Raw genomic sequence first — 15616 nt, 5'->3', positions numbered from 1 at the left:
CCATCAAGCAATTGTGGTGGTCAGTGTGGAGCCATTCATCCTGAGACACAGTAAGGGATGGTTGGGAACAAACACATCCCTCTAACCAGCTGGGAAGCCCTGACGACAGAGCCTGGCTCTGGTCCCACTGTCCAGCCCAACAAGGGATTATTTGAGGACATGCTGGGCTTCTTTGAATGGTGGAAGTTTCCATACTCTTCTCTTGTTAGTACTGCTGGAGGACAAGGAGCAACGAAATGGGTATAGAGGATGGTTTCCTGCTGAATTAGAGTAGGTTACAAGAGCTTGGCTTTTTGTAAGGTAATGCCACGTTTTATGACACATTTGAAAAATTAATCTGTAGGTCTGAGCTTAAGCACACTTATTCTGGTTTTACACCAGAGCAGAATCTAAATGCAGGTCAGTCTTAGACCCTCACTCTTCAAGAGATTAAAATCTGATTCAGATTAGCATGTCACTTCCACTTTTTCTGATCTGTTTGTCTGCCAAGGCACAAATCCGTGGCTCAGGCATCAGTGTGGTTCCAGGCTCCGAGAACTGCTTCCAAACTCCCCATGTTCTCAGTCATGCTCCTGCCAGCCTTGCCAGAGGTCCTGCTGGTGGAAGCTGCAAGGCTGAAATGTGACTTTGGAATAAGCTTGTTTGGGAATCCCTCTCATTCAGGAGTCTGGGCATACTGCAAAGATGACATTTCCTTAATTCCATCTCTATTACCGGCACTCATGTAAAACAGATGATGAGTTATTTTTCTGAATGGCAACAATGTATTCTTGTCCACTTTTTTTTTTTTCGTGTCAGAATAAAAGCCTGGAAATGGAAATCCAAAAAACTATCCCTTGGCATTGCAGTGTCCCACTGTAGAAGGCAAATAGTGTTCCTGGATTAATGCCTGTGAGAACAGCATGAACTGATATTTGAACAGCACACAGCTTAGTGCTATCTGCTTGTGGAAGCAAACTTCACTGCACGTACAGTCTTGTCGCTGCTCCATCTTCTGATGGACAGGGGTAACCTTGCAGGCAGGCCTGCAGTGTTTCAAAGGTAAGAGACTAAAAATGGTAGAGAGAAGAGTTGAGGCAGAAAGAGAACAAAAAAAAAGAAAAAAACCCAGATAAAAGAAAAAGAGACAGATAGGGTGGAGAAGAGAAATAGATGGAGAATGACTGAGGAGGAAAATGAACCCTGATGTTCTCATTGTGGTTTCTAGTAAGATCAACCACAGAGGAGCTGTCTTCTCAGAAACAGCATAACAGGGCACTGTCGTGGTTCTCATAATTCCTGTGCTTGGTTGTGAAAAGAATACATTCTTGCCTTGCACGAGAAGCATGTCATTCAGTTGGTGCCTGAAGTCATGTACTACTTTCCCAGCACAAACAAAAATTCCTCGTGGCTCCAGGTCTCCAAGGAGCTGGGTTGGAGCTTTTGTTTTGGTGTTCGGTAGGTTTTTCCTACATGTCCTTTTCCTCCTACACAAGTTTTGAAACACAGAATATTTGCTAGTTTTCCAGCTGTATTACAAGCACAGAGCTCAACTTTGGAAGGCAGATTAAAGCAAGAACATACAGTAGGTCTCCAAGCAACAAAACAATGTCTGCTGTGGGAAATAGATCCACAGCGGTATTTGGACTTATAACTCCTATTTCTGTATTAAATTCTCATTGGTATCTGCATTTGAACAGGTGCACTTTATGAAAAGTCAAACATGCATCTTTAATAATCATAATAAACAGCAGCAGAAATGTACAGATGTGGAAAAAGAGGAAACACTGAAACAAAAAGGTTGTTTAGTTTTAAAAAACAGACAATTGTTGAATTTGAACACCAGAGACACTTCAATTCCAAATACCTAAGTGCTTGAATTGGTTTTAAAGGTGGCATATTAAAGTGAGTGACCACTGGCTTTCCCTTATTTTTAACTTTAAGAGGCAAAACTTGAAGTCTTTAGGGGACTCTTAACAGTCACCAGCTGGTGATTTCAAGCAAAATGCTAATTTCAAAGCCCAATCAGAGCTCTGCATCCTGTTTTATCCAGATTAGCCGTGTTAGGGGTGGAAAGGTGGTCAAAATTCTTGGTCAGAGCTCTTCACTACCTGAAATCAACTCTCTCCTTTTGTGTTTTGCAATGTTAGAGATGGAAGAACACCTTTTAAACATAGTTTCACTGAAGTACCACTGGGAGCACTTTATTTATTTAGCAGACATTACCATGAGATATCCCAGTCTGTGTCCATCTCCTGGCATTTTACATATGAGAAAAGTCTAAAAATAAAATAAAACATGAAAAAACACAGGCAGAACAGCTGTTGTTCTATCCAGACAAAGCCCTGAATGAAAGCCATTATGATGGAACAGACTCTGTAATTGAAAATCCATTTACATTTTCAAGTCTGATTCCAACTGTAAATCTTAGGTTATACATATGACACATTAAAAGACTCTGGCCCCACTACACTTCTCCCTGGCAAGAGAAAAACCATCTGCACAGCATCACTCGTGGTTGCTTCAACTCTGTAGGTACACATTTTTAGAGGACATGGTGGTATATATTTTCATTTCCCTTCCCTTCATTTTCACATGCAGCAAAATCTCGTGCATGGCATTTTCCCCAACCCTGTGGTAGTTGGCACTCTGGCTAAGGAGTCTGATGTGTGTTTTGATCTGCTCTTTTCCCTCAATTTCAGGGGCTACTGCGCTATTTCCTTTGTAATCACACTAGCCAGGGTAAAAACCCTGTACGAATACATGGCTGTGAAACCAGGCAAAAAAGCCAGGAATACTGCTCTCCTTCCAAGCTGAGAGAGAGAACGAAAAAGAGCGTACACCATGTAACGGGCTGCGCAAACCCATCTGGAGCTGACTACCACAGCACTCTGGCCACGCTCTGGGCCCCGTGCTCCTCACGCCACGGGTAATGGATGAGGAATGACAGTCCTTCCACATGAAGAGCCAAGAACAAGCTTCCCAGAGCCGAAACAAGCCCTGTTTTGACAGTTTAACCACTGAGAAGCGCATGGCTCTTGCACCACAGCTGTTGAGGAGGAGCTCCCCCACCATGGCTGATGCTGCAGCCAGAGGTGTTTCCATGCCCAGACACCCTGGACAGCACTGAGTCAGCTGTTTCCCAATGTACATATAGCAGCTTGCAAGGTTCAGCCCTAATTTTTGAACATATTAAAAGGAAGATGAAGAAACCGTGTGAAGGATCTGAAGTTCAGTTGAAAAAGAAACACAAACTCTAGAATTAGCCAAAATATATGACAAGTAGAACTTACAGAAAATATTATTTATTGTCGACATGATCAGGGCTGTTTGGGCACTGGAAAGGGGCAAACACCAGGCGCTTGTCCTCCACATCAGATGATGCATCTGGGGCGCCTGTTGGAGAGCAGAATCAGACCCATTGCTTCAGTTCAAAACAGATCTCTGCCTGAGAAAACAAACCCAGATAGCAAGGGATTTATTCAGGCACTACTCATAGGTGACTAATGCTCAGGGCCATCTTCTCCTGCTGCCCAGGGTATGGTGTTAGGCTGTGTCATATATGCCACCCTTGTGTGACCATCTCAGCTACCCCACAGCATCCAGTACCTGTGGTTAGGTGACATCAGAGAGTGCTCAACAAATACACCACTAATGCCATGCAGCATCACAGGTAACCTTGGCCTGATTTAGCCTGGTTCATATAATAATAAAAGTATAATGGCATAAATAGATTAAATTCTAGAGCATGAAGAGTGTGCACTTGAAAAAAAATGTTAATTAAAACATCAGCTAAAGGATTTTCAACTTGGCTTATCATCCTGCAATTATTATAGCAGGTCAAATTATGTCATTTACATGCCAACCAGAGAGGGAAGAAATAAATAGAGAAGAGCATTGCCATGAGTGTAACATTTAACTTCAGTTCTTGAATGTAATGGAGAAGGAGTTGTTTTCAGTAGTACTTATACTGTGGTTGTGAGTGCCTCTGAGTGTCACCATGCAGCAGTACAGGAAAAATGACAGTGGTAAAATTGCTCCAGACTCTTAAAAGGTGCTATGGGGTGAGAAGGGAAAGCTCCTTTCTTCCTTTGAGGAAGAAGAAAAAAGGGGGGGTTTAGAAATATATTAATTTCACTAGAAAATGGAGAGACCAGGTTACCCTTGTAACTAGAGGGATGTATACGGAAGGAAAGGCACTCAAACTTATACCCAACAAATCGACCCCTAGGCCATCATTTCTTGATGAACCAACCTAATAGTGAGGACTGGGCGAGTGGGTTTCCTGAACAAGCAAGAATCACATTCAAAGAGCTAAAGGCACTGTGGTGTTTGAGGGCATCATTAGGGCTAGCTGAAGGCAGCACAGCCACTCTGGGGTTTGCATGTCACATTGTAGGGCTGACAGCCCTGGCTGCCACAGGAAACAAAACTTGACAAGAATATTGGCTTCTTCTATCCTCCTCATTGACATTTACCTTTTACTTCCTTCCAAGCTGTGCAAAACAACCTTGCATTTGCTTGTAACATATGCTTTAATGAAACAAAGTATTGATTTTAAAATAGACTCTCCCATGCCTAATAGGGAATTACTGAATGCCATTGTGGTTTAGGCAACAGAAGCTAGAGATATCTTGAGGTTTTTCACCTCTCAGGAAAGCAGGTGAAATTTGCCTCTTATTTTAAAAACTCTATAGCCTGACAACAGAGGATTTACCCAGAAGACATCCATCCCTGTACTTCACAGACTCTCAGCAAACACACTCAGTCTCTAGGGTCCTTTCTTCTGGGGAGTCAACCAGACTGAGTTCCATCTCGTACTGCTGTCACACAAGATTTCCATGTACAACAGTATCACAAAACCAGCCAATATTTTTTCCCAGCTTAGCAGATTTTTATTTTTTTTTAACTACATTAAACAGTAGTTTGCTATAATAATTTAAGCCTGAGCCTGGCAGAGCTGTAGCAGATATGGCTACTAGCATCAGTTTTCTGGATGACACTTGGTAAAGACTTAAAGGCCTGGTGTGGTAAATCACTTAAATTGCTTGGCTTTAAACAGATCACTGGTCCCATTGATCAATGTCTAAATGACTCTTCACCCCAGTTCCTCTAACTATTCATTACAGATGCTGATGAAATTTGCCAAGCAAAGGAAGGTTTTGTGAGTACTCACACAGGAACACCTGCAAAACACTTGGAGAAAGTTGGCTAGAAGACAGAGTACAAATATAAACACCCAGAAAATTCCACTAGTTCACCAGGTATTTGTACTCAACTAATTCAAACTACCCTTTGGCTCATTTACCAAACAGACAGCAGCTGAAGAGACCAATTAAAGCTCCTCCTTAAGTAAGGCAATGAATAAAGAATCTATACTGAATGCATAGAAAGAAGTTATGAGGCTGGATTTAGAAAGACTCTTTGAGCTAGACCCTACTCTTCCTTTTGCAAAAGCAGCAAAAATGTTATGCTATGTATAGAGAAAGTCTCTATTATTACCATTTATACTGTAGAACTAAGGCAGGGTCTACCAGCCTCTACCTGTGAAAACAGGGGCACAGGAGTAGTGAGATACAGCAACTGACTACCTGCAAGGAGCATCACTGCTACTCCAGAAAGGATGATCTCCTCACCAGGCACCCCTTGAGTCTCCCCATGCCAAAAGCTGCCTGCTTAAAAAGCTGGCATAAGATTTCTGTGTACTGTTTGCTCTGCTTCAGATGGCCTTTCTTGCAATTCCTCTCTCCCTGATTCATACTTTTCTCATGTGAGGAAAGGTTTTAAAATGGAGGTTTCAAAACATTTTTCGATCCAGAGCTGCAGTAAGAGGGTGGCCCTGCTGGCTGCTGCTGAAACATCAATTATTCTTCCAGGCCTGGACTTTAAAGAAAGTCCCCTCTCCCCATGGCTATATTTATTCTATCTAGAGTCTAATAGATAGCTAAATAATCTTAGGAACCTTCAGGTGAATACTTTGATAAATTATTACTGTTCCCTTGGATACCCCAGAGAAGTAATTTGCATGTGAAATTTAAGCAGGGAAGTTATATATAACAAGAAGAGATGTGATTGATAGAAAGTTGTAGTCAGATTGTATTTTTTTTTTGTCATTTTGATATTTTATCTTCAGGCTAGAAACCACTGTTATCTGAGCATCCCTGCTGCTGTGAAGCACAGGGGCACCTCAGATTACTAATCCTGCTTTAAAGAAATTAGGGGAAAATGTATGTATCTCAGTCCACTTTTTTCCCATGGACTGACTGTCTTTGGCAGCTCTTTGCATGTATTTCTCCATGTAATGTGTTCCCCATTTTCTCCTCCTACCTGCTCTGAAGCGAGAGGAAAACCAACTTGAAAACAAGGAGAAAATGGGCCACGAAGTCATTTCAACTGGCAGTTAGAGTCAAGGGCAAGTAAAGAAAGTGAAACTACTTCCAGTCATGTCATCGTCTGTCCATCTCTCCCCTAGTCGTCCCCCCCCCCAAATTTGTTCTTCCCCTAGGAGCCAGGGGAACTCTTCCATGTGGTAGCGGATGCTGTCCTTAGGCTGTTTATCTGGCTCCCGGGTCCAGCAAAGCCCAGGAACTTATCTAGGAGTTTTTCTTTGGAGAAAGATGCTTCAGAGAGTATTTAAACGTTTGCTGGTTTGCTTCAGACTCTTAGTTGCAGGCTTTAACTTTTCAGCTTCCTCAACCTATTTCTGAGCAAAACAAAAACTTCAGTAGGCTGTATTATTAACAGTGACCTAGTGAAACCTTGTCCCTGAATTGCTCTTATGAATCTGTTGCTATCACAGCCCTGAGCACAAACTCAAATGACTAGTTTTAAAATTCAAAACCATAACTCAGTGGCTCAGAGCTTCTTATGCTGTCATACATACACTGTTATTTTAATCACACAATTGTGAAATTCCTCAACAATAAAAGAATCTAGTGGCCAGTAACTATGCCAAAATATTAGAATAGTTAGAGAATGTAAGTCTCATTATGAAGGAAAATAAGAAGCCAATACCAAAAGCTGTGAGGAAACTGAAATCGTGAATAATACAATTGTAAACACACAAAAAATCCAGATTTGTGAGAGAGTCTGAGGAACCACCTAATCAGGGAGAGGAATCATAGTGACACTCCAGGTACTACAGTGCTACATATATATCTCTCAATACATGGAGTTTGCTATCAGTTTTCATGAGAAATTCTCTGTCTCAAGACCATGACTAACTCCCCAAAAAAGTGAGTAGGCTGATCAGATTTCTCTTCAGTTTTGTAAGAAGCATCAAAAGCAAGCAGCCATCTGGAAAAGCAGCAGATCTGAGATTATCTTGAGCAAGTCAATTTAGCCATTATTCCTAGGCTGCAGCCTGAAGGAAGAAGGTGTGTGTGCAATGAATGAAAATCATCCTTCCAGTATGCTCGTCTGCTTCACTTGCCAGTGACAGACACGGCAAGAGAGAAATAGGGGAGATCATTAAGTTATTCCTGTCATTTAGATCCATCCCATCTTATTTATGGTATGTAACTGACTTGGCCTAGGCTCTCTTAAGGACAGCACACCACCGCAGCATCACTCATCCCACCTAAAATCTGAATTGCCATTGGTTTTATCAGAAGTGGTCAGGAAGGCTGTGCTCCTCACCTACATTTCAGAAGCAACCGGGATCTGGGCCTCACTGAAGGAACAGAACTAGCTATGAGAGATACAAGTGAATGCAAATTAGTAGGTACAAATTATCTCTTACCTTCCTTTCCTGCCTGCCTGCCATTCACATGTCTTTTGTAAGAGTGATGCTCCAGAGCCTAGCTTCAAGGCTCTCCAACTAGGAGGGACCCCGGAAGAAAACAGCCTCTTTGCCACTCCCCCCAGTCATGACTAGGTAGATCTTTGGAGCAGTCTCAGAGCCAGAGAGCTCTGCTATTGACCAAAGCCATTTCATCACTGTGGGTACTAGTGTTCTCTTTGGTCAATTGCTGTCACTTAGCCCAATTCACCTGCTGGGAGACCAGGGAAGACTTAACAGAGTCCCAGCAACCTGCTTGCCACATGTCATGGTCATAGAGTATGAGGAGTTGGGTTGTACCACCATGGTGCATTGTACCACCATGGTGCATTGCACCACGGCAATAACACTTCATCTTCTGGGCCTGCACTCTTTTCTTACACCTAGAGAAACAGCTCGCCTTTGCAAAGCTAAGGAAATAATGTGTGGATCCATGTGATGTGAGAGTGAGAGTAAACAGCTTTAGGTTTGCTACTATTTGCAGTATTAAAAGACAGTGGGTTTCTTCATGATTTTTTTTCCCACTACTATATCACATGTGAGGCTGCCTGGAAAAAGACAGCTTCTAGCAGTGAGCACTTGGAGATAACAGACAAAAATGTAAATACTGTGCTGATTCCAAGTCTGTCCAGACATTTTGATTGAACAAGCTATACTTCCAGATGCTTTTCCATACTTCAGTAGGTGAACTGCGGTTTAGTAGTTAGACAGTTGGATTAAGACAACGTTCAGAACAAGAAATCCTCTGGGGCATTTATTTCCTGGGGAGGCATACTGATGTTGCAGGGATTTTAAAGCGATTGGATTCTCTAAAGCAATAAGGGTGACTAATTTCCCATTTGATGAATCCACATGTGCTTGGTTTTCATGTTTTGAAAGGCAGCCAAAGCGACATTGTTTCAGGTTTCAGCTGATACAAATAAAGTATAAAAGAGAGCCCTGATAGCAAAGTTTATCAATGACACACACCTTAGAACATCGACACAGCTGGATTTTCCACTTTGTCTTCAGCTGGCTCTTAAAGAATGTCATCAGTTGCTGTACGCTGGCAGTTTCCTGCCCACAATGTGTCTGAGAGGGTGACATGAGACCCCCATGCACAGATGATCTAGAAATGACATTTGAAGAGCAGCAGTCTGAGGTAAAACACAGGTCCACAAGGTGCAAGACACTTTATAAACCTCCATTTGGGTATGAAGACCTTATGATTGGTTTTTGGGTTTTGTTTTTTTTAAAAATATATATATATAAAAAAAGTAGAAAATGACATAATAGTGAAGTTGAGGCAGATGTGACACAGTTTGCTAATTGTATTGGCCCTCCCTATGGGGTTGGGGGTTTTTTTTGTGTATCTTACCAAAATTGTTAGCTGTAGACCTTATCTATTTTTACGTATTTAACTGAATTACACTACAGTTTTCAAAATCATGTTTTTGCATTCTTCCCTCTCTTCATTCTTTGCTGGTGAAAACCAACACGGGACAGCAGCACATAGTGATGATGCAGCACCTAAGCTAGAGGATTCCCTTTCCTAAATTATCTTGTGCTGAAGCACAGGAGAGATGCAGCAGCTGGCAGAGCAACAACTTCTGATCTAAAGAAATTGCCCAGATAGTTTGCCTTGGTTTGGGGAGATTTTTAGATTAATTGCTGCTCCACAGCCTTAGCAGGGCTTTTCCAGGTTCTACTTCTGAAGCTCGAGCTAAGAGATTTGATTCCTTCTTTTCCTCTTCCCTATACATGTGACAGTGAGAAGTTATTGGACTGGACTAAACACTGGTTAGGGATCATTTCCTCGTTAACCAAGCCCCCAACATAGAGCTATTGAGCAGCCAAAGGATACATATTTGCAGTGTGGTGGATTTCTTCCATTTCAGGGCAAAGCAAGCTGAATGTTAGAGCTAAGATGGGCTCTCCCTGCCTTTTCATCCTCCAAGGGCTCCTTCTTGCTCGCTCCACTGAGGCCAAGCTCATCCTCCAGGTTTTCATGGCTCTGACTCTGCCTCCTTCTTATGTCATACAAACTCCCACTCTCTTTGCCAATGTCTTTCTGGGATTCTCACTTTCCTGTCTTCTTCTGTCCCACCCAAAGCCTGGAACGCTGAGCAGCTTTGTTCTCTTACTTCAAAATCACCCTCAGAGAAAAGCTCATTTGCAAAAGCTTATGATCGGCATTAGTTGCCTACCCCTGCCACCGGCTTTTGTAGGGTTTTTTTATGTGTGTGTCTGAAATAGACTTTAAGTTCTTTGCGCAGAGCTGTATTTTACCTGAATATTGACAAGGAAGGTCAAAAAGAGGACGACAAGGAGGAAGGAATGAGCTTCAGTAGTGCAATCTACAGGAACTCAATCTGCAAAAATGGTATCATTTTTCAGCAGCGTAATCACAAATCCACAGCATACTTCAGAATTCATAGCAATGGCAGATGCGAAAGTAAAGAAGTAACCCCAGGCACCTGTGGTGTAGAAACACAGGTATGTGGTCCAGAAAATGCCTTCCTGCATTCTTTAATAACAAAGCCTGACATTTTATAAAGCACTTGTGAATAAAATTAGAGGGGTTCCATATCAGAGTATGTTCAAAATGAGAGGTATGTTGCAAGGAAATTCTAGCTAAATAAAGTCCAACTAATCCAAGTCCTCTGCTGAACTCGCAGTCATGTTATTAAGTTATTATCCAAAATATATTACTGGCTGAGGGAAGGAGTTGTTGATAGCATGATTATTGCAAATAGCAGCCAGACGTGAGACACCTTGCTTTTGAAAAAAAACCCCAGATTTTTGTAGTATTAGTAGCACAGAGGTAGGAATTTTAGTAGATTCTTTCAGCAACAGAAATGACACGTTCTCCGCATTGGGATAAAACAAACAATATATGGTAACCACTTCTGCAAACTGATACTCAAGATACCCAGATCTTGATGATAAATTAGCCAAATACAAAAGAGACATTCAAAGGCAGCAAATAATACTATTTGAAAACATTTCATAGACTTTCATTTCTGTGGAGTATTAATATTTACATACGAAAATTGTGCATGCTGATAATTACAATGATGATAAAACATACAGAAATACTGCAAAGTTTTAGACACAGGTCAAAGCAATGGTCCTTTTTTCTAACTTGCCACATAAAATCAATAACAAAAAAGAACGTAATTCAGCTCCTGGATTTGGAGCCATTGCAGGCATATAGCTGCAAGTGTGTCATCTGATCGTCATCTCTTGTTAGGATAGTAAAGTTTGTTTGGTTCAATGTAAATGGAGACATTGGATTCTAGTTCGGACAGAATCATCCCATGAGTGTCTTCAGCATGCTGCAAGAGCATACTCCATGCTCTCAGCTTCCACTGACTCCCATTTTTATTCTACTCTAAGGTCAAAACCCTGGTCTTGATCATTAAAGCCACTAGTGGGTGACACCCATTGCCATTAGTGACCGTATCTCCATCTATGTGAAGAGTGGGAGCATTCTAGGACAACTGTGGTAGTAAGTCCCATGTCCTGAGTGAAAGATGAGGAGTAGAAAAATCAATCATTCTCAGATTCACATGTGAAACAGTCTTCTAGGTGAATCCAGGTAAATGAGCCCTTTCTAGGTACACTTCCCAAGTGTGTTTATTTGAAAAATGACACCAAAACATAGTGGTGAAACATTTCTGCTGTAACTGGCATAATAGAATGGGATCATATGGTATATATTCCCCAGCAATTTATTCAGGAAATCAAGAAGAAACACAAAGTATTAAACGCAGCAGAACATCATCATGAGATTTAACAATATAAAAGTTGTATGTTTGCTCTGGTGAGAAGTGTAACATGCTAATAAAAGGTAGAAAGATTCTGTTATACGCTTTGTAAAAATGTAATTTAGATTTTTCTGCGGCGTTATTTCTTGTGTTAATCTAATTTCTCCTTCATCAGTCCACACATTAACTGTGTCTCACAGTAACAAACTGAAGTGGCTGGCAGGATGCCACCTAAAAATTAAGTATCAAAGGTAGTACAGCTTGTGTTCATCATTGTTTAAAAGATAAATGTATCTTGTGCAACTCCGCAAGGCTGGTCTGGAAATAATAGGTAAGCTACTTAAACCAGACTAATAAGGCAATTATCCACCTTTCATGCCAGTCCTTCTGTACTGAATGGTGCGCAAACGTGTCCAGGGAGGAAGAAGGTTGAAAAGAAGGGCTCTTGAGCATAAAGGAGGGCAATTAAAGAGGGAGAATGAAACACCAAGTACTACTGCCACCAGAGATGGGAGGCTTCAAAGTCTCTGAGTATACTCTTCTGTAAGAATGATAGCAGAACTTAAAACAGAAACTCAATTTGGTTTTGGAGCAGGATTTTACTCCAAAAGATAGCATCTGGTTCAGGTGAAGTTTTTTTGTAATTCAAACTCCACAAACTCCTGACATGAGGTAATATGATCTCTGTTCTATCAACTGACCTCTGAGTACAGAGATGTTCTGAGATACTGCTGCTGTTAATCGCTTTCATCCATCTGAGCTTTCAGTTGGTGGTAGTGCTTAATCTGGGCTGAGACCTGATTTTGCTTACAATAGTTTTAAAGATTATCTCATTTGTCCCCCACTTAGCTTCCAACCTAGCACACACTAGAAGCATAGCCTACCTGATACTGTACTTTTCTAACATATTGCTAACTAATTTAGGACACTGACTCCTCTTCATATCCAGAACAGTTGTGGCATTTACTGCCTTACAGGTAAGCCATACTATTCCTCTGACTGAGCTTCTGAGTCTCAAAAGAGAGACTAGTTTTGGCCTGCCAGTCCAGTGCACAGTTTGGCACCTCTATTAAATAGCTAATGAAGATAGCTTTAAGCAACAAGGTTAGATTTTGCACTGTGGCAACTCCAAGTGGCAAGCAGAAGCAACATGCTGTTGACACTGCTGTGGGGATAGTAATGTCTGCCAGAGGTGCACAACAGCTGCTGGGGTGCTAACTTCTTCAGTCACCGCAGCCAGCTTTCTAGACTCATTTATCAATATCCCAACATGAGCACTAACAGCTCAGTGTTGATCTCCCCTCTGCATGAGATCTATAAGAAAGCAACAAACGCAGTTCTAAACAGAGGAAAAACTTGGTACCAAGCAAGAGGTGGCTATAAAATGCTATTAAATCACAGTGATAACATTGGTTTTCTTCTTTATCTATTACCCTAAGAAGAAGAAAGATTTCTTTTATGCTGTACTCACTAACAAATACATTATACTGCTTTTCAGCATGCTGGTAATCCTCTCCACCTACAACATCAGCCTTGGCTTAAGGAATATCTATTCTAAAAAAGACTCCATTACTTTGGCAGTATCTCCTTACACACTTGTAATTGGCTTTCTGCTATCTTTGTAAAAGTTTAAAAGCTTATTTTTACCTATTCAGAGAGCTCTTCTCTGTTCTTCTTTTGTACAGCAAGAGGTGGGGGCTAGAATAATATCAAATGATTTATTTAGAATGGCCCTTCATTCAGATGATAATATGGTTTATCAAAACAAGAGATGAGAACTAGTGAAAAAGCCTTGTAAAAACACACATGTAAACTTTCTTCCAAGCCTGAATGAATAATACTCAGCATGTCTCACAGTAAATGCAGGTGACTCATTCAAAACGATAGATCATGTGGAGCCCGTTTTCAATGTCATGAAGCCCCCTTCCCCGTGATTTGAAATGAATTGGCATGCCTCTGACAAATCTCGCATTTTTTAGGCTGTGTCAAACACTGGTTTCAATTATAGATGAAGTGACAAACTCCGGGCTGGCGGCGTGCCCCCAGCTCCCCATTAGCGGAGCAGCATCGGCGCCAGCCGCCCAAGCGCAGACGAAGCCGTCCCTCGCTCTGCACCTTCATTTTCTGGGCAAACACTTCCCTCTCCCGGTACAAAAACTAACTACAGCCACACCACATGGAAGAACATATTCCCATCTACCCTTTCATACATTATTTTAAATATTTCTTTTAATAATTACAATACATTTGGTTGTAATATTATTTGCCTTTTCCTATATGAACGGGATGTTTGAGATTTTTCCTGTCCATGAACATTGGCAGTACCTGAGCTTTTTGGCCAGACACCAAACAGCATTCTTACGAAACCTGGGAAACCACGCTGGGGCTTGGCTTTCTCCCGGTTCTCTGATTTAAAACACAGGCTGAAGCCATGGCAGTCCTTCACCTTACACAAACAAACAACAAAAAAGTAAAACTTAGCAATGACAGACATTTTCTAATGCTCAAAATACAATCATAGAATCATAGATCAGTTTGGGTTGGAAGGGAATTTCAAAGGTCATTTAGTCCGTCTTCAACTACATCAGGTTGCCCAGAACTATACCCAGTCTGGCCTTGAATGTGTCCAGGGATGGCGCATCTACCACCTCTCTGGGCAACCTGTGCCAGTATTTTACCACGCTAACAGTTCTGGTCAGACCCTCCCCTTGCAAGCAACTTTGCTGATTGAATGGTTTTCTGCTGCATCTACACCTGCCCCTGAAAATGTGGATTTAACCCCCCATCAGCAATGCAGACATAAACAGCTGAGCTTGCACCGACCGTGGGAAGGCATGGGTGAGCTAACCTGCTGACACAGCCAGCTCAACCCAAAGCATCTGTGCGATCCTCTCTGCCAGCAAGGCAGTGAGGGCTCGTCCCAGCCTGCTGGACTGCTGCAGAAAAGCCGGAGCCTTCAGCCAACAAAGCTGGATGCAGGAAAGGACTCCTGCTCTTAACCTGTGAAAAGAAATCAAAGTATGCACTGGAGAACTGCATGCCGTAACTTGAGGACACCCCAGCTGAACATGTTGCCTTCAGGGATTAAGAGACAACAGCAGAAGACAACTGCTGAAATTCTCATGCGAAGAGCCAAAGATGGGCAGGAGGGTGCCTGCACTTGTCATGCTTCAGACATCACAACTGGCCAAAAGCCTCAGGTTACAGTGCTGGAAAAGAGCAGGATCCACAGTATGGAGGGCTTTGGTACTAAGCTGAATTCCTCACACTCTCCTAGTGATTTAAAAGATAAATGACTTCTAAAAAAGGAGAGTCAAGAGGAGAAAAAAGCAATTGGCCGGCTAGGCATCTGCAGTGCAGACCAATTCAGCAACTTGGAAGAGTATAAAAATTGCCAATATTTCTCTTTCCTGAAACAAAAAATGACTACTTGTAACTCAACCGAAAGCAATGCTCTTGCTCAAAAACCAGCCATTTGTAGCTCATCGGAAAATAATGTTCCTGCACAGAAAGAGGCCATTTGTAACTCAGAAACTCAGAGGCAATGTTCTCACTCCACTGGGAGTTTCCTCAGCATTGTTAGGCTAACATGCTGTTACTGTTTTCAGCATGGTATCATACCTGGGCAGGCAAATATACTGGTTATGGCGTTCTGGCCTCCGCAAGTTGTTCACGCGCTGGTGAGGATAATGAGGTCAACAGAACTAAGAAACACCTCCTCCAGCCTTCCCGGGAGACCATCACAGCAGTATGAAAAAGACAGGTGACCACTGTGTTTACCGTGATACTCAACTAAGAAATAGTTATGGGATGAGTGTATTTAAATCAGGGCAGGCTCAGCCTCTCCTGACAGCAAAAGTAGGAAGAGACACAGGAAAATACCTTCCATGCTATTCAGCACAACAATTTTCTGTGCATATTTCCTGCGTGTTTTGTATAGTGTCAACCCTGTGCTGCCTTAATACGCTGGTATCATCTAAAAAGGGAAAAAGCTGTCACCTGGGGTAGGATTCATCTCACTTAAACTCAGCTGTCTAAATGCAGAGAAAGAGGCATTGACAGGGTCATATTCCTCCTCTGCCCTCACCCAGACGCTTTAAGCTGAGAG

Source organism: Strigops habroptila, chromosome 1 (assembly GCF_004027225.2).
Source record: "Strigops habroptila isolate Jane chromosome 1, bStrHab1.2.pri, whole genome shotgun sequence".
NCBI classification, from domain to species: Eukaryota; Metazoa; Chordata; class Aves; order Psittaciformes; family Psittacidae; genus Strigops; species Strigops habroptila.
This window is presented reverse-complemented; position numbering follows the sequence as displayed.